At 43.7% G+C, this 24,653-nt stretch overlaps 1 pseudogene; it reads right to left on the bottom strand.

The window, feature by feature from the left end:
* Window positions 1-14,668: 14,668 nt before the first annotated feature.
* LOC135571369 (rab3 GTPase-activating protein catalytic subunit-like) overlaps window positions 14,669-24,653 on the bottom strand; it is an 85,468-nt pseudogene continuing 75,483 nt past the window's right edge.

The raw sequence follows: 24,653 nt of genomic DNA, 5'->3' as shown, positions 1-24,653 counted from the left end.
TGTGGAATCAATGTGGAAAATACATTGGATTTGAAAAAAGTCATCAACCAGGCATGTTTTCATCTAATTTCAAGCACTTTGACTAAAAGGTCATTACATCAATCTAATTTCAACATAATCATCAGAACTATTTATACCTTGACATCGCATTGAACAATCCACACACAAACTTAAAACATATTTTTCATCCTATATTCAATTTATTTGGGGTTGCGGAAATTATGTGGAATTTTAGATTGATTAGACATTTAATTTGACCTGGTTTCAATGTTGATAGTTAAAATGGTAAGTTTTGATCAAAGTCATTGTTTCAACTTAATGCAATCAACCTAAATAAAGAGGTATATTGAAATAAAATGTGAAGCCACAGTCCAACGATTTCTGTCTGAACAGTGACTCCTACTGGAGGGCTCCGGGCAGCCGAGCGGAAATGGAGGAAAACTCGCCTCCCTGCGGACCTGGCATCCTTTCACTCCCTCCTCTCTACATTTTCCTCCTCTGTCTCTGCTGCTAAAGCCACTTTCTACCACTCTAAATTCCAAGCATCTGCCTCTAACCCTAGGAAGCTCTTTGCCACCTTCTCCTCCCTCTTGAATCCTCCTCCCCCCCCCCTCCTCCCTCTCTGCAGATGACTTCGTCAACCATTTTGAAAAGAAGGTCGACGACATCCGATCCTCGTTTGCTAAGTCAAACGACACCGCTGGTTCTGCTCACACTGCCCTACCCTGTGCTCTGACCTCTTTCTCCCCTCTCTCTCCAGATGACATCTCTCGTCTTGTGACGGCCGGCCGCCCAACAACCTGCCCGCTTGACCCTATCCCCTCCTCTCTTCTCCAGACCATCTCCGGTGACCTTCTCCCTTACCTCACCTCGCTCATCAACTCATCCCTGACCGCTGGCTACGTCCCTCCCGTCTTCAAGAGAGCGAGAGTTGCACCCCTTCTGAAAAAACCTACACTCGATCCCTCCGATGTCAACAACTACAGACCAGTATCCCTTCTTTCTTTTCTCTCCAAAACTCTTGAACGTGCCGTCCTTGGCCAGCTCTCCCGCTATCTCTCTCAGAATGACCTTCTTGATCCAAATCAGTCAGGTTTCAAGACTAGTCATTCAACTGAGACTGCTCTTCTCTGTATCACGGAGGCGCTCCGCACTGCTAAAGCTAACTCTCTCTCCTCTGCTCTCATCCTTCTAGACCTATCGGCTGCCTTCGATACTGTGAACCATCAGATCCTCCTCTCCACCCTCTCCGAGTTGGGCATCTCCGGCGCGGCCCATGCTTGGATTGCGTCCTACCTGACAGGTCGCTCCTACCAGGTGGCGTGGCGAGAATCTGTCTCCTCACCACGCGCTCTCACCACTGGTGTCCCCAGGGCTCTGTTCTAGGCCCTCTCCTATTCTCGCTATACACCAAGTCACTTGGCTCTGTCATAACCTCACATGGTCTCTCCTATCATTGCTATGCAGACGACACACAATTAATCTTCTCCTTTCCCCCTCTGATGACCAGGTGGCGAATCGCATCTCTGCATGTCTGGCAGACATATCAGTGTGGATGACGGATCACCACCTCAAGCTGAACCTCGGCAAGACGGAGCTGCTCTTCCTCCCGGGGAAGGACTGCCCGTTCCATGATCTCGCCATCACGGTTGACAACTCCATCGTGTCCTCCTCCCAGAGCGCTAAGAACCTTTGCGTGATCCTGGACAACACCCTGTCGTTCTCAACTAACATCAAGGCGGTGGCCCGTTCCTGTAGGTTCATGCTCTACAACATCCGCAGAGTACGACCCTGCCTCACACAGGAAGCGGCGCAGGTCCTAATCCAGGCACTTGTCATCTCCCGTCTGGATTACTGCAACTCGCTGTTGGCTGGGCTCCCTGCCTGTGCCATTAAACCCCTACAACTCATCCAGAACGCCGCAGCCCGTTAAAAGAAACTCCTCTTAAGTTTTCTTACACAAGCAGTATGTGAAAGTAAATTAGGAGCGAGGTTGGGTTTATGTATGCTACATTGACATCTGATTTGCACAAAAAAGAACACCATCATTTCAGCGTGTAGCTAGGTATACTATCATTCATCTATGGTTGATTGGATCTCTGGAACTTTAGAAGTAGTTACTATTATCCCTATAAATTGAATGCCAAATTCATGATAATAATACACTTTGATCTTTGGATATTGTCTTGTATTTTTTATTTAACTAGGCAAGTCAGTTAAGAACTAATTATTAACTTACAATGATGGCCTACCCCCCTGGCCAAACCCTCCCCTAACTCGGGACGACGCTGAGCCAATTGTGGGACTTGTATATGAAGGATGGTTGGTTGTTTCAAATATTATTTACGATACTCTTTGAAGAGGTAGGGTTTCAGACAATTTTGGAAGATGGGCAGGGACTCTGCTGTCCTAGCTTCAGGGGGAAGCTGGTTCCACCATTGGGGTTCCAGGACAGAGAAGAGCTTTGACTGGGCTGAGTGAGAACTGCCCTCCAGTAGGGGTGAGAGGGACAAGAGAACAGAGGTGGTAGAACGGAGTGCTCGGGTTGGGTTGTAGGGTTTGAGCATACCCAGAAGGTAGGGAGGGGTAGTTCCTCTTGATACTCCATAGGCAAGTACCATGGTCTTGTAGTGGATAGTAAATATACACTGTATCAAATTTTATTTATTAAAGTTTATTTGTCACGTGCGCCCCGAATACAACCTTACAGTGAAATGCTTGCTTACAGGCTCTAACCAATATTGCAAAATAAGGTAAAATAAGGTATTATGTGAACAATAGGTAGGTAAAGAAATAAAACAACAGTAAAAAGACAAGCTATATTGTAACGGCTGTTTGAAGAAGTGGACCAAAGCGCAGTGTGGTAAGTGTCCATGATTTAATAATAGAACTGATCAACGAGAACGACCGAAACCGAAACTTCTGTCTGGTGCAGACACACAAAAAAAAAACTACCCACAAAACACAGGTGGGAAAAGGCTACCTAAGTATGGTTCTCAATCAGAGACAACGATAGACAGCTGCCTCTGATTGAGAACCACACCCGGCCAAACACACAGAAATTGAAAATATAGAACACAAAACATAGAATGCCCACCCCAACTCACCACCTGACCAAATCAAAATAGAGACATAAAAGGATCTCTAAGGTCAGGGCGTGACATATATACAGTAGCGAGGCTATAAAAGTAGTGAGGCTTCACACAGACACTGGTTAGTCAGGCTGATTGAGGTAGTATGTACATGTAGATAAAGTCCTATGCATATACAATGGGGAAAACAAGTATTTGATACACTGATACACTGACGGAATCTAAAATAAAACTCCAGAAAATCACATTATATGATTTTTAAGTAATTCATTTGCATTATATTTTATTGTAAACTGCAGCAGGGATTTTGGCCCACTCCTCCATACAGACCTTCTCCAGATCCTTCAGGTTTCGGGGCTGTCGCTGGGCAATACGGACTTTCAGCTCCCTCCCAAAATGTTCTAATGGGTTCAGGTCTGGAGACTGGCTAGGCCACTCCAGGACCTTGAGATGTTTCTTATGGAGCCACTCCTTAGTTGTCCTGGCTGTGTGTTTCGGGTCGTTGTCATGCTGGAAGACCCAGCCACGACCCATCTTCAATGCTCTTACTGAGGGAAGTAGGTTGTTGGCCAAGATCTCGCGATACATGGCCCCATCCATCCTCCCCTCAATACGGTGCAGTCGTCCTGTCCCCTTTGCAGAAAAGCATCCCCAAAGAATGATGTTTCCACCTCCATGCTTCACGGTTGGGATGGTATTCTTGTGGTTGTACTCATTACTCATCCTTCTTCTTCCTCCAAACACGGCGAGTGGAGTTTAGACCAAAAAGCTCTATTTTTGTCTCATCAGACCACATGACCATCTCCCATTCCTCCTCTGGATCATCCAGATGGTCATTGGCAAACTTCAGACGGGCCTGGACATGCACTGGCTTGAATAGGGGGACCTTGCGTGCGCTGCAGGATTTTAATCCATGACGGCGTAGTGTGTTACTAATGGTTTTCTTTGAGACTGTGGTCCCAGCTCTCTTCAGGTCATTGACCAGGTCCTGCCGTGTAGTTCTGGGTTGATCCCTCACCTTCCTCATGATCATTGATGCCCCACGAGGTGAGATCTTGCATGGAGCCCCAGACCGAGGGTGATTGACCGTCATCTTGAACTTCTTCCATTTTCTAATAATTGCTCCAACAGTTGTTGCCTTCTCACCAAGCTGCTTGCCCATTGTCCTGTAGCCCATCCCAGCCTTGTGCAGGTCTACAATTTTATCCCTGATGTCCTTACAGAGCTCTCTGGTCTTGGTCATTGTGGAGAGGTTGGAGTCTGTTTGATTGAGTGTGTGGACAGGTGTCTTTTATACAGGTAACGAGTTCAAACAGGTGCAGTGTAAAAAAGAGGGTTTGGGGGGTGGCACACAATGTAAATAGCCATTTGATTACCTGTTTAGGAGTCTTATGGCTTGGGGGTAAAAAACTGTTGAGAAGCCTTTTTGTCCTACACTTGGCACTCCGGTACCGCTTGCCATGTGGTATTAGAGAGAACAGTCTATGACTGGGGTGGCTGGAGTCTTTGAACATTTTTAGGGCCTTCCTCTGACACTGCCAGGTGTAGAGGTCCTGGATGGCAGGCAGCTTAGCCCCTTAGTGATGTACTGGACCATACGCATTACCCTCTGTAGTGCCTTGCAGTCAGAGGCCGAGCAGTTGCCGTACCAGGCAGTGATGAAACCAGTCAGGACGCTCACGATGTTGCAGCTGTAGAACCTTTTGAGGATCTCAGGAACCTTGCCAAATCTTTTTAGTTTCCCGAGGGGGAATAGGCTTTGTCGTTCCCTCTTCACGACTGTCTTGGTGTGTTTGGACCATTCTAGTCTGTTGTTGATGTGGACACCAAGGAACTTGAAGCTCTCAACTTGCTCCACTACAGCCCCGTCGATGAGAATGGGGGCGTGCTCGGTCCTCCTTTTCCTGTAGTCCACAATCATATCCTTAGTCTTGGTTACGTTGAGGGATAGGTTGTTATTCTGGCACCACCCGGCCAGGGCTCTGACCTCCTCCCAATGGGCTGTCTCGTCATTGTCGGTGATCAGGCCACTGTTGTGTCGTCTGCAAACTTAATGATGGTGTTGGAGTCGTGCCTGGCCATGCAGTCCTGGGTGAACAGGGAGTACAGGAGGGGACTGAGCACGCACCCCTGTGGAGATCCAGTGTTGAGGATCAGCGTGGCAGATGTGCTGCTACCTACCCTCACCACCTGGGGGCGGCCCGTCAGGAAGTCCAGGATCCAGTTGCAGAGGGAGGTGTTTAGTCCCAGGATCCTTAGCTTAGTGATGAGCTTTGAGGGCACTATGGTGTTGAACGCTGAGCTGTAGTCAATGAATAGCATTCTCACATAAGTGTTCCTTTTGTCCAGGTGGGAAAGGGCAGTGTGGAGTGTAATCGAGATTGCATCATCTGTGGATCTGATTGGGCGGTATGCAAATTGGAGTGGGTCTAGGGTTTCTGGGATAATGGTGTTGATGTGAGCCATTACCAACCTTTCAAAGCATTTCATGGCTACGGACGTGAGAGCTACGGGTCTGTAGTCACTTAGGCAGGTTGCCTTAGTGTTCTTGGGTACAGGGACTATGGTGGTCTGCTTGAAACATGTTGGTATGTTGACCCCGCAGCCTTGTGTATGTTGACCAGTTTAAAGGTCTTACTTACGTCGGCTACGGAGAGCGTGATCACACAGTCGTCCGGAACAGCTGATGCTCTCATGCATGCCTCAGTGTTGCTTGCCTCGAAGCAAGCATAGAAGTGATTTAGCTTGTCTGGTAGGCTCGTGTCACTGGTTTTGGTAGTGTCACTTATTTAGGTAGTGTATGAAAGCTGATCAAATGTGTTGACATGATAGCTCAGCTGAAACAAACAAACACAGCTTGCTTCCAAAGCTAAGTACGGTACGTTGAGTCTGATATCTGGATGGTGCATTACCCCTCATATACCGGTAAGAATCAATGTTCAGGAAGTGTTAGACCATGGATTAAAATTGTGTATTTTGGGGGGGGGGGTTTATGGCATGAGGATGATTCAAACATACCATTTAACTATTAACATTGAAACAATGTCAAATAAAATGTGTCTAATTAAACATGAATTTCAACTACCCAATATACTCTAAATTGAATATAGGATGAAAATTTTTACATTTCTACGTGGAATTATGTATACATAATAGAATGTAACTACCTGTTAGTTAGAGTAAGTCAATGTATTTACAGTATGTTGAAATGTTACCCTAATTTCAATGTTTACAACGCTAGTTGAAATTAGTACTGGTTGATGACTTTTTTTTAAATCCAATGTGTTTTCCAAGTTCATTCCATGAAATAATACGTCAACAATTTATGTTGAAACAACGTTGATTCAACCAGCGTGTTCACAGTGGGAGGGTGCAATTTGACAGAAAAACCATGACATTTCTCCCTGGAATCAAATAGTACTCTGTTATTTTATTCAGGAGTCAATGGGTTGAATAACCAGGTTATAATCACATTCACTCACTATGGTCTCATGGAAATGTATGGTTGGAAGTTAACATGCAATATAGACAGGCGGTGGGTATAGGAAGCTGCATCATGCGTGGCCAAACTAGAGAGAGATTGATCTTCACAGCTTTCTCTGTCACCTACTGGCATTTTCTCTCACAGCTCCTGGCATTATTATGTCCAGGCTCTGTGACAGACATTAATGAACACCACCCCCATTCCCTCAGCACTACTTTCCTCTACAGCGTTGACAGGGAGCGGGTGGCGGGTAGCTCTTCTGCTGATGCCACCCTTCCCTACCTGATTCGCCTCAGGCTCTGATGCCAGCAGAAAAACTGACAGGATCGGTCTTTAGAATAGCAAGGTGGCAACGAACGGTGGAGGGGTCTGTGTTGCTGACACACAAATGCAAGAACATACACTCACCCAAAGCAATCACTAATTTACCTACAGTATACGCACATGTAGTGAGCAAACACCGACACATGCAGGTACTGACATTAACACACTCCTTCACAAATGCCGACATAAAAGCACTTTGAAGAGTGAGAGACAGACGCAGTCAGAAGAGATATTTAGAACCTCTTGTATCCAACTAAATTGGGTTGATTCTGTGTCTGTCCTTATCTGGCACCCTGCAGATAGAAGAGGAGAGGAAGAGGGGACACGGTCGTCTAGCTAAAGCACTTAGCTGAAACTGAAACAAGCCGCTCAGCTCAGAAGAGACCTGATTTACACTGTGTCAGATTATCTTAATCCCGGGGGTATTGTTCAAGCCCCCTCTCACTCAGGGTTTATGTTTTCAGAGGGGATCTGTTTAAATCTGTAATGAGATTAGGGTTGATGAATGGAAAGGAAGAAGATGCCAGGATAGGGTCTGGCGAAGCAGAGGAGAGAGCGAGAGGGGTATCAATATACAGTATGTCCTCTTCCGCCAGTCAATCATGTCAACCTCCATCACCTATTGATCGCCAAACTGCCAAACCATACACTATCATCCTGATTCCTGTCTCTAGACAAAATGCCTGCTCCTGCGCACTCTCTCTCTCAATACAATTTCAATTCAAGGGGGCTTTATTGGCATGGGAAACATATGTGAACAAAAGTGAAATAAACAATAAAAAGTGAACAGTAAATATTACACTCACACAAGTTCCAAAAGACTAAAGACATTTCAAATGTCGTATTATGTCTATATACAGTATTGTAATGATGTGAAAATAGTCTCTCTCTCCCCTCTCAACCAACTTCAGTTAAAACCTGGTGGTTGGAAAACCCCAGTGAGTCAGAAACATCCATCCATCGATTGGCCATTTGATTAGCCATTTGATTGGCTAATTGATTGTCATTTGTAAGTGATAGAAGGTAGGATAGCTTATATTCCTGTCAGGATGGAATTGGTTTTGGCTTCTGTGTGGGAGTGTGTATCATTAAGGGTTTACTCGTTCTCCTCGCCCACCCGCTCACCCGCCCACGCGCCGAAGGGGAGGGCAGAGCGGCTGAGTAGAGCTTTTATCCCTATGGATGAGCCGGTAGAGGCACTGTGGGAGGATGGAGAGAGGATGGAGAGAGAGAAGAGAGAGAAAAGAGAAAGAGAAGTCTGACCTCCACCAGATCAGTGCACATGAAGTGGAGGATGAGCGTTCATAGTTGTTCTGAGTGTGTGTGTGTGTGTGTGTGTGTGTGTGTGTGTGTGTGTGTGTGTGTGTGTGTGTGTGTGTGTGTGTGTGTGTGTGTGTGTGTGTGTGTGTGTGTGTGTGTGCGTTAGTGTGTGTGTGTGTGTGCGTTAGTGTGTGTGTGTGTGTGTGCGTTAGTGTGTGTGTGTGTGTGTGTGTGTGTGTGTGTGTGTGTGTGTGTGTGTGTGTGTGTGAGTGAGTGAGTGAACGAGTGAGCGAGTGATTCTGCGTGTGTTAAGCTTGCTGCTGTGAGAGAGTGCGCTCACAGCTTTCATGAGGAGGCCACATCTACACCCAAGGCAGTGTGGGGTTTTAAGGAACACAACAGTTTTCACTTTCCACATATGATCTCTTTCAGCTTCGGCTCAATACAAAAACAACTGCAGGAGACAACGGTGAACCTTACAAGGAAACAGTGAAGAATTTAAAAACACTTCTGAAGTTCACACTCTTTTCAGTTGCCTTGGAGACATACAGCACCCCTTCCAAGATAACATGCTACTTATATACCCTTGTAAAGAACATGATATCCTTGTCTTTTACAGAAGTTTGAAAGCAGTTCAGCAGAGTTGAGTGACCCTTAAACACGTGTGGAGTGTAGCTGTCTTTAGTCACACAACCCTATGTTTGGCTTCACACTATTTCCCTGAAGGTACTGCACTGCCTTCCAGGTAGATAATAGGAGGAGGCCCCAGTGTCTCTTCACTCCATTAGTGACAGCATTGAGGGGGGAAACATGGCCATTAAAAGGTGTGAATCCTTGGAGGAACCAGCTCCATATGCAAACCTCCAGAGAGGTCACCTCTCAGTCCCCTACTGTTCATGTACGCAGGTGTCTCCCAAAATCTATTTGCACATTGCCCACCACCCCTCAACAAACATACACACCTCCTCCTATGACCCGAGCCAAACCAAACTCTGTCAGGGTGGGACGCACCTTTCATGTGGTCCTTTTCATCCTCTCATCCATTCCTCCATCCCTCCACTTCACTGCTCTGTGCTGCTCTCTGCAACATGCACACACACACGCACACGCACACGCACACACACACACACACACACACACACACACACACACACACACACACAAAGTCTTTGAAGAGGAGGCCTCCCTTTCATGCAGATGTTCTGGATAAAACGACGTGAACTGTCACACTGCCCCTTTTGATGTTGTTTCCCTTCATTTATTCACCCTCCATGAACTATGCATCCATACACTCTCTCTCTCTGTCTCTCTCTCTGTCAGTATCTCTTTCCATCTCCCTCTTTCTCTGTCAACATCTCTTTCCCTCTCCCTCTCTCTTTTTGTCAGTCTCTCTCTCTCTCTCCGTTTCACACCTGGACGTTTGGTGGATGGGACTACCAGCTCTGTAACCTTTGTAATGGTTTGTTTGTTTGTCAATTTGGGTGTGCAGGGTGAATACGTGGTCTGTCGTACGGTAATTTGGTAAAAAAAACAATTTGACATTTGCAAGGGACATTGTTTTCACTTAGGAAATGTAAGAGTCTGCTGTTAATGATAATGCAGAAGATTTTCCCAAGGTTGCTGTTGACGCATATCCCACAGTAGTTATTGGGTTCAAATTTGTCTCCACTTTTGTGGATTGGGATGATCAGTCCTTGGTTCCAAAAATTGGGGAAGATGCCAGAGCTAAGGATGATGATAAAGAGTTTAATTATAGCCAATTGGAATTTGTGGTCTGTATATTTTATTATTTCATTAGGACACCATCAACACCACAGGACTCTTGTAGTTCATTCAATGTAATTGGAGAATCCAGTGGGTTCTGGTAGTCTTTAATAGTTGATTCTAGGATTTGTATTTGATCATGTATATGTTTTTGCTGTTTGTTCTTTGTTATAGAGCCAAAAAGATTGGAGAAGTGGTTTATCCATACTGTTTTGGATAGATAACTCTTTGTGTTGTTGCTTGTTCAGAGTTTTCCAATTTCCCCAGAAGTGGTTAGGTTCTATGGATTCTTTCAATTACATTGAGCTGATTTCTGATGCGATGTTCCGTCTTTTTCCACAGTGTATTTCTGTATTGTTTTAGTGATTCACCATAGTGAAGGCGTAGGCTCAGGTTTTCTGGGTCTCTATGTTTTTGGTTGGATAGGTTTCTCAATTTCTTTCTTAGGTTTTTGCATTCTTCATCAAACCATTTGTCATGGTTGTTAATATTCTTTGGTTTTCTGTTTGAAATGTTTAAATGTGAAGAAGCTGAAAGGTCAAATATACTGTTTAGGTTTTCTTTTTGTCAAATATACTGTTTAGGTTTTCTTTTTGTGTGAATTTTACCCCTTTTTCTCCCCAATTTCGTGGTATCCAATTATATTTGTGGTATCCAATTGTTAGTAGCTACTATCTTGTCTCATCGCTACAACTCCCGTACGGGCTCGGGAGAGACGAAGGTCGAAAGTCATGCGTCCTCCGATACACAATCCAACCAAGCCGCACTGCTTTTTAACACAGCACACATCCAACCCGGAAGCCAGCCGCACCAATGTGTCGGAGGAAACACCGTGCACCTGGCAACCTTGGTTAGCGTGCACTGCGCCCGGCCCGCCACAGGAGTTGCTGGTGCGCGATGAGACAACGATATCCCTACCGGTCACACCCTCCCTAACCCGGAAGATGCTATGTCACCCCACGGACCTCCCGGTCGCGGCCGGTTACGACAGAGCCTGGGCGCGAACCCAGAGTCTCCTTAACCACTGCGCCACCATGGAGGCTTTGTTTAGGTTTTCTACTGCCAAGTTTACACCTTCACCAATACAGTGAAACTTCTTGTCCAGGAAGTAGTCTAAAAGGGATTGAATTTGTTGTTGCCGAATTGTTTTTTGGTAGGTTTCTACACTACTTTCCTTCCATCTATAGCATTTCTTATTTATATGCAGTTCGTTTGGCTTTGATGCCTCATGATTGAGTATTGCTCTGTTCAAGTAGACTGTGATTTTGCTGTGATCTGATAGAGGTGTCAGTGGGCTGACTGAACGCTCTGAGAGACTCTGGGTTGAGGTCAGTGATAAAGTAATCCACCGTACCACTGCCAAGAGATGAGCTAAAGGCGTACCTACCGTAAGAGTCCCCTCGAAGCCTAACATTGACTATGTACAGAACAAACCCCGCGTCTGACAGAGCTACAGGAGTTGTGAACCTTTTTTGTTGGTTGTTTTGTCATAGTTGTGTCTAGGGGGGCACATTTGGGAGGGAATGCTGTCACCTCCAGGTAGGTGTTTGTCCCCCTGTGTGGTAAGAGTGTCAGGTGCTTGTCCAGTTCTGGCATTTAGATTGCCACAGACGAGTACATGTTCCTGTTTTGACTAATTTAATAGAGTGGGTTAGGTCTGGTCGATACCAAATTAGCATACCCCCTGAGTCTCTTCCCTGTTTCACACCTTTGTTGGATGGGACTACCAGCTCTCTGTAACCTAGAGGGCAACCAGTGGGTCCACTCCTATACATCATGGTTTTGAAGGATGACAATGCCTATATTTCCAATTTCTATGATGAAGTCTGGGTTCCTGCTCTTTAGGCCAAAGGCAGATGACCTCAGACCTTGTATATTCCAGGACAGAAACAGTTGAAGTAGAGCAGTCAAAGTTTACATACACCTTAGCCAAATACATTTAAACTCAGTTTTTCACAATTGACATTTAATCCTAGTAAAAAAATCCCTGTTTTAGGTCAGTTAGGATACCACTTTATTTTAAGAATGTGAAATGTCAGAATAACAGTAGAGAGAATGATTTATTTAAGCTTTTATTTCTTTCATCACATTCCCAGTGGGTCAGAAGTTTACATACACTCAATTAGTATTTGGTAGCATTGCCTTTAAATTGTTTAACTTGGGTCAAACGTTTCAGGTAGCCTTCCACAAGCTTCCCACAATAAGTTGGGTGAATTTTTGGCCCATTCCACCTGAAAGAGCTGGTGTAATTGACTCAGGTTTGTAGGCCTCCTTGCTCACACACACTTTTTCAGTTCTGCCCACACATCTTCTAAAGGATTGAGGTCAGGGCTTTGTGATGGCCACTCCAATACCTTGACGTTGTTGTCCTTAAGCCATTTTTCCACAACTTTGGAAGTATGCTTGGGGTCATTGTCCATTTGGAAGACCCATTTTTTTTTTTTTTACCTTTATTTTACTAGGCAAGTCAGTTAAGAACAAATTCTTATTTTCAATGACGGCCTAAGAACAGTGGGTTAACTGCCTGTTCAGGGGCAGAACAACAGATTTGTCAGCTCGGGGGTTTGAACTTGCAACCTTCCGGTTACTAGTCCTGACTGATGTCTTGAGATGTTGCTTCAATATATCCACAAAATGTTCCTCCCTCATGAAGCCATCTATTATGTGAAATGCACCAGACCCTTCTGCAGCAAAGCACCCCCACAACATGATGCTGCCACCCACGTGCTTCACGGTTGGGATGGTGTTCTTCAGCTTGCAAGCGTCCCCTTTTTCCTCCAAACATAACGATGGTCATTATGACCAAACAGTTCTATTTTTATTTAATTAGACAAGAGGACATTTCTCCAAAAAGTACGATATTTGTCCCCATGTGCAGTTGCAAACCGTAGTCTGGCTTTTTTTATGGTGGTTTTGGAGCAGTGGCTTCTTCCTTGCTGAGCGGACTTTCAGGTTATGTCGATATAGGACTCGTTTTACTGTAGATATATATACTTTTGTACCTGTTTCCTCCAGCATCTTCACAAGGTCCTTTGCTGTTGTTCTGGGATTGATTTGCACATTTCGTACCAAAGTACGTTCATCTCTAGGAGACAGAACGTGTCTCCTTCCTGAGCGGTATGACGGCTGCGTGGTCCCATGGTGTTTATACTTGCGTACTATTGTTTGTACAGATGAACGTGGTACCTTCAGGCGTTTGGAAATTGCTCCCAAGGATGAACCAGACTTGCAGATGTCAACAATTTTTTTTCTGAGGTCTTGGCAGATTTCTTTTGATTTTCCCATGATGTCAAGCAAAGAGGCACTGAGTTTGAAGGTAGGCCTTGAAATACATCCACAGGTACACCTCCAATTGACTCAAATGATGTCAATTAGCCTATCAGAAGCTTCTAAAGCCATGACATCATTTTTTGGAATTTTCTGTTTAAAGCTGTATAAAGGCACAGTCAACTTAGTGTAAACTTCTGACCCACTGGAATTGTGATACAGTGAATTATAAGTGAAATAATCTGTCTGTAAACAATTGTTGTAAAAATTACTTGTGTCATGCACAAAGTAGATGTCTTAACCGACTTGCCAAAACTATAGTTTGTTCTCAAGAAATTTGTGGAGTGGTTGAAAAATGAGTTTTAATGACTCCAACCTAAGGGTATGTAAACTTCAGACTTCAACTGTATCTACACACACAACAGACACCTCTGGGGAGGGCTGTAGGTAGGAAGGAACGGACCCTAGGGGACATGGGGTCTGACTATAGGACCGATGGGAAGGATAATCGAGCTGCTACCCAGCTAAGTAAAGTCCACCTACTGTCCAATGTCCGCCCACTTGTTTCAAGATACACAGGGTTTGACTCTGTAAACGGGTGGACGTATCAGTGCCTCTGCAGCATTCGGGAAGATTGTAATTATAAATCACTAGGGCGGTGACGTACACTGACGTTAACTGTCATCATCAACAACAGGAAAGATGTGTTGCGCGTCTGTCTACTGTGGGCTTTCATGCCAACAAAATAACTTTTATGTATCTGCATTTGGCAAATCAAATCACAGATCTTAATATGCAATCACTGAGGTAGACTGCTTAAACAAGACTGACGGGAAACAACGTTTGTGAGTGAAGGGTTCAGTAATTGTTTAACCAGGCTATCATTTAGGTGGAGCACAGAGAACATCTAACCAGCCGAGATATTAACTCACAATATATGCAAGCTGTGTTATCAACATAACATGAACTACGGAGGCCACCAAGGATCAACATTAATCACATAACATATCTTTACAAAGACCAATCATCTAAGACAACAAACCAAGTACCTACAATACCAGAGCCCAAGTTTATATCCTGTGGCGCTCAATCTACTCTCTAATGGAAGGTAAATGCTGGTGGTCATAGTGACCATGGTTACAGAGCACTAAGAATAGACCTGATAAATAGAGAGATGACCCCATCTGCAATCTGCAGATAGAGAGCGGCTCTGCTGTCAAATCAAAACAATATCACCACCAGAGAATAGATATATTGTAATAATAATGAAATGTGAAACCAATGCTCCCTTCTCCAATATCATAGTGTTTGCTGAAGCAATTCCCCCTCCTCTCCCCCTGGCTCCCTCTCTCTGGGGGTTGTTCAGCTGGGCCTCCATATGGGTTTAGGACTCAAAGCAGAGGATACGATATCGCCTACAGACTGTTTGCTCTCCTGAGCCTTGCGGCGTTTAAAAAAACAATGTCGGGCGGGCAGCTCAGCTCCTGGAAGAAGAGTGGGTGAATGTTTGGCTCTGTGGGGGATGAGGACTTAATCCACTGTCCGAGAGCTGAGGCAGGTGGAGCTGGAACCTCATTGGCTGGTTGGTGTGGACGTTGCCTTGGGAACAGCGGTGGGCTTTGCATTGAGCGAAGAAGGTCCCGGTGAAGAGCAGCTGGGGCTTCTGGGTAGAGCAGGATCCCTTGGCGGGCGAAGCACGGGTCAACAGGCTCTCACTGGTGCACCATGTGATATGTCCTCCCCTCCACAGAGAAACAAGGCAGAGAGAGCCATGCAGATAGAGCTACTTGATGCCAGCTTAAGCGTCAACTTCTGTGAGTGTGTGCGGTGTGTGCGGTGTGTTAGTCGGCATTCCAATTCATCCCAAAGGTGTTTGATGGGGTTGATGTCAGGTCTCTGTGCAGGCCATTCAAGTTCTTCCACACCGATCTCAACAAACCATTTCTGTATGAACCTCGCTTTGTGCCCTGGGGCATTGTCATGCTGAAACAGGAAAGGGCCTTCCCCAAACAGCACAGAATCGACTAGAATGTCATTGTATGCTGTAGCGTTAAGATTTCCCTTTACTGGAACTAAGGGAACTAGCCAGAACCATGAAAAACAGCCCCAGACCATAATTCCTGCTCTACCAAACTTTACAGTTAGCACTATGCATTGGGGCAGGTAATGTTCTCCTGGCATCTGCCAAAACCAGATTTGTCCGTCGGACTGCCAGATGGTGAAGCGCGATTCATCACTCCAGAGAACCCATTTCCACTGCTCCAGAGTCCAATGATCGACGAGCTTTACAGCACTCCAGCCGAGGTTTAGCATTGCGCATTTTAGACTTGTGTGAGGCTGCTCGGCCATGGAAACCCATTTCATGAAGCTCCCGAAGAACAGGTTTTTTTTGCTGACATTGCTTCCAGAGGCAGTTTGGAACTCAATAGTGAGTGTTGCAACCGAGTACAGACAATTTTTACGCACTTCAGCACTCGGCGGTCCCGTTCTGTGAGCTTGTGTGGCCTACCACTTCGCGGCTGAGCTGTTGTTGCTCCTAGATGTTTCTACTTCACAATAACAGCACTTTCATTTGACCGGGGCAGCACTAGCAGGGCAGAAATTTGACGAACTGACTTGTTGTGTAGTCGAGTTTATACACCAGTCAGCAACGGGTGTGGCTGAAATAGCCGGATCTAATCATTTGAAGAAGGGTGTCCACATATTTGGGATTTTGATACTGTTCACCTCCTTATCATAGTGAACTCTGTCAATGTAATCTTCACGTTAACATAGAAATTACAATTATTATTTTTTAAAGCTGTGTAACAAAACAAAAAAAACTTTGGATTGTACAACCGTTGAAACGCAGATTTACATAAGTATTACTCAAACGAACCAAGTAACTGAAAATAACAAGACTAAAACATATTCACACAGCTTGTCCATCACCACTCCAATGCTGTGGATGTTATGGAACAGCTAGTATGACTCATAGTTGAGACTAGGGTTAGCCTACATGTATTCTCTGCAATATCTGATGTCACGAGTGAACTTCATAAAGCTACAGCTCTGTTCTACAGTTCTACTAAGCCTTTACAATACCCTACAAGCACCTGGGTGAAAAGGAAAGAACATATTCCAACCCCTCAGTTCCGCTGTAGCTTCTCTGTCCGCGGCAAGCGTTACTTCATAAAGCGCCAGGAGAAAGACAAGGGCCGTCTCTGAAGCTGTCAAACAGTGCCATGGGGAGGGAGGGGGATGCGACACCAACACAGCCTGTCTCTCTCTCTCTCTCTCTCTTCCCCTGCGATCTGTGGCTTTGTGCTGGGAGAAGATAAACGATTTGGAGCAGCGTGGGATACACTCACCCTGGAAGAGAGCAACAATGCCAAGATGCCGGCAGAGAGATGGCGGTGGTGGGGGTGCGATGGAGGGAGGGAGGGAGCGAAGGAGGGAGGTAGAGAGGGTGAGAGGAGGGTGGAGGAGAGGGGGTGGTGAGGGAGGGTTGGTGTCTAAGGGATGTGCAGATGCCTGTGGGCCTGTGAGATGCTTAGAGGAAATAGAATCCAGTCGCCGGGCGGAACTGGCATTGATTTCCCCCCGCAGCTCAGTGCCTGCTTTCAGCCACCACCCCAGCCCAATGGCCCTCTAATACTGTTTGCCATTTTCCCACAAGAGCCCCTAGAGACCGCTTCTCACAAATCAATGGCTGGCTTTTTGGCTGGCTAGACCTTCACCGTGACACAGAGGAAATAGCCAGGATAATAAATACTATCAGCAGCAAACATGATAAATCCAATACAGTGGAGGTTCAGACCTCTTCTCCCTATAGAGTGGTGTACAGGGAGGGGACTGTCCAGATGTGGTAGTATTGGTCCCTGTTTAGGGGTAGGGTGTGTGTCTGTTTGTGTGTGTGTGTATGTGTGTGTGCTTTCAGGTTGTTGGTCACTCATTTAACCAGTTAAATGTAATCTACATAATCCCAAAAAGTAATTATTTATCATGAGAGGGCCATAAACAATAACTAATAGTGCTGCACACTCCAACAAAGGTTAAAATCTCATCTTCCTGGTAAAATAGTTATAAATGAATGAGGTGTAGTCACATTAGAGGACACAAGCTGAAGTACACAGTACAAATATGATACAAATACAAAATATTTGATATGATGTATTTTCTATTAAACAAAACTGTATGAATAAGGATTGAAATTACTTGTATGCTTTCTAAATATAGTTTAGCAAACTATAAAATGACAAACTATAAGATTTCACCCTCCTTATAACTGTAAAATACATATTTGTATGTTTAGTGAAAATGTGCATATGTTCTCTCTTGCCCCCATCACGGTGAACGTCTAATAGAGTTTCATGAACTCGTTAGAATCTCGCCTTTCATCTCATATTAATAATGTCCGTCTATGACAACCTGGAAGTGTTTTTTTGTTCAAAATCTATGAATTATTTTAGATTAATGGCTATAAATTGATCACTGAATGTGCTACCGTGATGAAACCACTCTCTCCCACTGTGCTACGTTTTAATGATTGCAGGCATGTGCTTTGTCAGGAGTTGGTGGACATTCAGAAGAGCAAAAATAAATGGTAGGAGGGACATCCCAGCTTCAAGTGGTTTCAGATTTCACTACTTCACACAGGCTCAAAAAATATTCAACTGTGTACATTGTAACCAGGTTTATCGCTCAATGCAAGCCATTTCGATCTACGGTGTCCACAGATAGATTTCTAAGTGAAAATGTAGGTCGGAACCGGTACCTGAACCACGCAGGTCCCCTAAATGTATTTACTTTGCCACCATGGCCTTTTTTTTTTGCCTTTACCTCCCTTATCTCATCTCCCTTATCTCACCTCACTAGCTCACATCGTATATAGACTTGTTTATACTGTATTATTGACTGTATGTTTGTTTTACTCCATGTGTAACTCTGTGTTGTTGTATGTGTCGAACTGCTTTGCTTTATCTTGGCCAGGTCGCAATTGTAAATGAGAAGTTGTTCTCAACTTGCCTACCTGGTTAAATAAAGGTGTTCTCAACTTGCCTACCTGGTTAAATAAAGGTGTTCTCAACTTGCCTACCTGGTTAAATAAAGGTGTTCTCAACTTGCCTACCTGGTTAAATAAAGGTGTTCTCAACTAGCCTACCTGGTTAAATAAAGGTGTTCTCAACTAGCCTACCTGGTTAAATAAAGGTGTTCTCAACTAGCCTCCCTGGTTAAATAAAGGTGTTCTCAACTAGCCTACCTGGTTAAATAAAGGTGTTCTCAACTAGCCTACCTGGTTAAATAAAGGTGTTCTACCAACTAGCCTACCTGGTTAAATAAAGGTGTTCTCAACTAGCCTACCTGGTTAAATAAAGGTGTTCTCAACTAGCCTACCTGGTTAAATAAAGGTGTTCTCAACTAGCCTACCTGGTTAAATAAAGGTGTTCTCAACTAGCCTACCTGGTTAAATAAAGGTGTTCTCAACTTGCCTACCTGGTTAAATAAAGGTGTTCTCAACTTGCCTACCTGGTTAAATAAAGGTGTTCTCAACTTGCCTACCTGGTTAAATAAAGGTGTTCTCAACTTGCCAACCTGGTTAAATGAGAACTTGTTCTCAACTTGCCAACCTGGTTAAATAAAGGTGTTCTCAACTAGCCTACCTGGTTAAATAAAGGTGTTCTCAACTTGCCTACCTGGTTAAATAAAGGTGTTCTCAACTTGCCTACCTGGTTAAATAAAGGTGTTCTCAACTTGCCTACCTGGTTAAATAAAGGTGTTCTCAACTTGCCTACCTGGTTAAATAAAGGAGAACTTTACATTAAGAGTCCTCTGGTTCTTCTCCAGTGCTGCTCAGCCCAGATTATTACTGTAGATACACACTGAAATGGAGATGGATTTCTATGGCCAGACTCCCCCATGGGTGTCTCCGCCTAAAGAGTCCAGAGGGCCCTCCAGGACTAGTCTGTGATTTTAAATACCAACATTTAACCTCCTAAGCCACTTTGGGATTCTCTCTCTTTTTCTCTCCTGCTCAATCTCTCCCTAGAGTCCCTTGCCGTTTCTTTTTACTCAATATGCAACTGTTGTTTCATTTCGTGCCCTCCCTCTCTGAAATGTGGCATCTATTGAATCAATTATTGCTATGCTGGGGGAACATTATTTGTTAAGCCAAGTCAATGCTGCCCTTCAGAAAGAAAGAGATTAGATCCTAACTTCAGACCAGACAGCATCTGCAATACATCATCAACAATCATGGCAGTCATCATTAGCTAAATGGTTAGCCCTCCGGAATAGAATATCGGAATAGAGCGCTGTCTCAAACAGAGAGGAGGAGGACAGGTTATCTGAGGCCACTAAAGTTCTATGTACGCAGAGACAGAGAGAGAAAAGCTCCTTGCATGCTTTTCTTCTGTGAAATAATAGAGATTACAAAGACAGACTGACAATCCTCTGCAACAGACCTGAGACTTTATCCACATGACTCAATGAAACGGTCGCTCTGACTGGTGGACAGCATGTCAATAGAATGTTAGAAATAACTAACATAGAGGAAGGGCAACACTTGTCAAAAACGAGTGGCAACAAGAACCATGTGGGCTGTGTGAGTAAATAAAGAATAAAGAAATGCTATCCAAGTTCCCAATGACTTGACACAGAATTTAAAGCAAGCTTCACAGTGAACTACAAGCAGATTCCATTAAAGTGGCCTTAAGCTGAATAAACAAGAGAACCTATTTAAATCACACATTAGGATTTTCTACACATAGAAACTGTTTTGATGGATCGATCAGCAAACTTTGTCAAAACAAATCGCACCAAGTATTTTAGGAGCACAGCACACAATTCTTTCATAGAAGGGTTGTATAATAGTTTCATATTTACAGCGGTTGTATAACGGAGAGCATTTTGCTCCTCAGTTCAACACACTCCTATTTCACTGGAGGTGTTGTAACAAAATCCATAGCATTGCTTGCTTTCCCTGTTTAGAAGGAGCATCTATCCACCACCCACTCTGTCCTATCTCTCCCCATTCAGAAATCACTTTAATCCAGATCAGCCAGCCACACCGCACAGAGACACTAATCTGACTGTCTGCTTTTCACCACGACCGACAGGAAAGCAAGCTCAAGCTGCAGAATCTCTTAAACACAGTCAATCTAAATATCTAAACAAGAGCGTCAGGTAGAGGTAGTTACAGGATACCAGTAAGGCCCTTTGCACCAAACACAACCTTCTCATCCTCATTCGTCAAGAGAGAAAAGTCTATTATTACCATTCTGTTGCCAAGCAAACATCGCCATCAGTGTAACTGTCAGAGTGCACCGTGTTGATTAGCCTGTCATCTCCCATTCACACAGAAGAATCTGGTGGAAAGGTGAGGAGAGCTACTTGAGACAGGAGAGCAGAAGAGCTACGACCCCAAAACGAACACCTCAACATTGATTGATGCATTAATTAATATATCTTTCTGCTTTAAAGCTACTTTATACAGCTAATCTGAACCTTGGGGTGACAGCTATTTCAAGAGGTAGCTTGCTACATGCCCTCTGCCTTAGAGAGGTAATATGAAGAAAGAGAAGCAAGTTCCCCTAAAGTACTGAAACATGGATGTGGATAATCCACAGTTATCCGCCCTGGATTTAATTTCTACTCCCAGAACTGCAGCCTATGCAGCATAGTCGAGTCAGATTTGATTTATGACAAGATTATCTGGCTCAAGGAGGGAGAGAGGGGAGGGGTGGTGTAGGGGGTAGGAGGGAAGGAGTGAGTGAAGGATGGGAGGGAGACAGGTGGGAGGGGGGAGGGGACGTTTAAAAGTGCCACAGCTATTTTAAGTGGTGCGAAACTTTGTGAAAAATGCCAGATGCGATGTCTTCTCGCTGCATATTCAAGTGTGCTCTCAAGTTTCACAAGAAAGTTCTCCTAACATCTCGTCTGTTTGCCTTTGTCACATTTGCGTGGAGGGAAAGGAAGCAGCCTTCACTATTAACACACCAAAAAGTCCCTCATCTTCTCTTCTGCGCTCCAGCCGACTCTTTTATCTGTGCCATTTGAGCTTGTGAACTTCACAACATACAGTATTCATACCAAGGTATGTGCTCCATTGGGCTACCATTGAAACAGAACAAAGGGGCATCAGAATTCTCAGGTGTGTGTGAAATATATTGTTCCCGTCTCAAAGATTAATACAGAAGTGTGTGTTTGCGTATCGCTGCTCACATAACAACCCATCCAACTGTACTTTTGTGTTTGTGGCTGTATTACAGACAGAGTCCGTCGAGGTTGGGGGCAGGGGCTGGAACCAAAGTGCTGCGCGTCGCCATGGAAACAGTGCCTGAGTGATAAGCTGCACTGCACTTGGAGTGTGAAAACGCTTCACAGCCATATTTCTGTTTATGGAAACGCTACGGAACCAGCTAGCAGCCACCGATCAAGCTGTGAACAGCTCTCCCACTGAACAGATCTCATTGTGCCATATCTCAAGCTGTCTCACACGCTCACACATTTAGCCGAGCAAGAATGAGACGAAGGAAAGAAATACCAGCAACTTGATAGAAAAACGTCTGGGAAAGAAAGTTGTGGCTTTCCTTTCAGTCAGATGAGGCGTTTGAACAAGTTACAAGCTAAAAGCGCATAGAAAGGAGGCGTCATTATCCTGTTCGTGTAGGGGAAAACTCCCTAAAACACTTAGAAACTGCGTATCATTATGTGGCTTAGTTATAATGTCCTTTGTGGTTGCTTATTGTAATATATTTTAGAACAGTGACTTGATCTAGTCAAGTTATCCCATTAATCTCTACTCTACAAGAAAGAATCCTACAGCTCTTTTTTTCTTTCATCAAAGAGATACTTCATAGCCCAGAATTTCTTCAAAGTAAAAGCCTCTTTTCAGTGTAACAGATCAAATTAGAGCAAGGTCTGTCATTAATGTAGAGGAAGTCATGTTGCCCGGAATAATAACATGTTAATGGGGAAACACTTCAGTTGGCTAAAGGACATTAGGCGTACTAAAGAGACAGGAAAGGAAGCCATTACAGCGAGGCTAGAGTACTTACATCCCTCTTCTGAATGAGGCACCAGCAGTGCATTGATGTGATAATGATTTTCACAGTCTGCTATTTACCTGCTGTTTACTTAGAAACAGCATTGTAAAATTGTTACCTAATATCTTACTTAATAACTGCAGTTTAGTATCTTTGAGATTCAGTGGGGAAAAAAGCACCTTTAGTACCAGAATCGTAAGGTGTGAGTTGAACACAACACATCAACACACCAATTAAATTATACATTTTTATTTTGTGTTGAATTAAAACTGTATTTATTTATTTATTTATATATATATATATATATATATATATATATATATATATATTATTTTTTAACCAAAGTAACAGTACTAAACTTTGAGACATTTAGAACCGACACTGATTTGATTTGTACAGACTTTGGCTAGCTCCACATGTTGAATCATTCAAATACTGACAAAGTAGAAAAATATGTCCGCATTACTGAAAGTTACTCAGTAATTTAACAACGAATAGCACTTGACATCATTCTTCATAGAAACAGCACTAACACCATCAGCTAAGACACTGGTCTTTCTGCTGCTATATGAAATGCTTTACAATATACAATATACACAATCTTTCAAAAGTTTTAGAATACCTACTCATTCAAGAGTTTTTCGTTTTCTACATTGTAGAATAATAGTGGAGACATCAAAACTATGAAACAACACATATGGAATCATGTAGCAACCAAAAAAGTGTTAAACAAATCAAAATATATTTTATATTTGAGATTCTTCAAAGTAGAATTGCCTTGATGACAGCTTTGCACACTCTTGGAATTCTCTCAACCAGCTTCACCTGGAATAATTTTCCAACAGTCTTGAAGGAGTTCCCACATATGCTGAGCACTTGTTGGCTGCTTTTCCTCCAGACTATGCGGTCCGACTCATCCCAAACCATCTCAATTTGGTTGAGTTCAGGGGACTGTGGAGGCCAGGTCAACTGATGCAGCACTCCATCACTCTCCTTCTTGGTAAAAGCCTGGAGGTTAGTTGAGTCTCCTCTGAACAGTTGATGTTAAGATGTGTCTGTTACTTAAACTCTGTGAAGCATTTATTTGGGCTGCAATTTCTGAGGCTAGTAACTCTAATGAACTTATCCTCTGCAGCAGGTAACTCTGGGTCTTCCTTTCCTGTGGTGGTCCTCTTGAGAGACAGTTTCATCATAGCGCTTGACAGTTTTTGCGAATGCACTTTAAGAAACATTCAAAGTTCTTGAAATTTTCCGTATTGACTGACCTATATGTCTTTAAGTAACAACGGACTGTCTTTTCTCTTTGCTTATTTGAGCTGTTCTTGCCATAATATGGACTTGGTCGCTTACCACATAGGGATATCTTCTGTAAACCCACCCTACCTTGTCACAACACAACTGATTGGCTCAAATGCATTAAGAAGGAAAGAAATTCAACGAATTAACAGGTGTGCCTTGTTAAAAGTTAATTGAAGTGCATTCCAGGTGACTACCTCATGAAGCTGGTTGAGAGAATGCCAAGAGTGTGAAAAGCTGTCATCAAGGCAAAGGGTGGCTAATCGATGAATATATTTTGATTTGTTAACACTTTTTTGGATACTACATGATTCCATGTGATATTTCATCATTTTGATGTCTTCATTATTATTCTACAATGTTGAAAATAGTCACACAAAAAAAAAACTTGAATGTGTAGGTGCTCTAAAACTTTTGACCGGTAGTGTATAATTGCACTTTCCACCAGGATTCAATACATTTAAGTGACAAGGGAAAACCTACAGTAATTGCATGTATATCAATAAGCATTGATATGGTGAGAAATTCTTTAAAGTGGCAATCAGCAGTTGAAACAATAACGTGTTTTCCCCACCACTGTTTTGCTAAAAAGCTGAGGGATGGTGCTGGAGAAATGGAACCGCTCTCAAATTCATAGACAGAGCTATGGATGCAAGGACTGACCATCCATGATATTAAAATGATAGTTTTAATCACGGTTTGTTCAAATGTACATGTTTACAAGCATTGGAGTAAAACAAGCTTATATTTTGGGTTCTGATGGGGTACGACAGTTGAACTAAGCTCACGAGGCAATTATAAATTATATTCTTCAAGAATCAATGGGTACATATCAGAAATGTAAAAGTCAAACAAATTGATGTAGCAACGGGAGATTGGCCCTTTAAGACGTGGTAAACAAATTAACTGCATATTGTAAAGTGCGATGGGCAGTGTGAGTGTCTGGGCTTACAGAACAGACAGAGAGCGTTGTGAGTACCTAAGAGATGACAACTTTCAACCAATGACTGATTGGGCAACACTGGTAAGCCACAAATGATCCCAATCGAGTGGAAGGGGAAAAAAATTAATGATATGCTAATTAGCATAGTACGACTCAGAGAGATGGGTCCAGAGAAATATCCTCGTTTTGGTTTCTTC

Source organism: Oncorhynchus nerka, linkage group LG1, assembly GCF_034236695.1.
Source record: "Oncorhynchus nerka isolate Pitt River linkage group LG1, Oner_Uvic_2.0, whole genome shotgun sequence".
In the NCBI taxonomy this organism is placed as follows: Eukaryota; Metazoa; Chordata; class Actinopteri; order Salmoniformes; family Salmonidae; genus Oncorhynchus; species Oncorhynchus nerka.
Note: the sequence above shows the minus strand (reverse complement) of the source record. Positions and strands in the feature narration are given on the sequence as shown.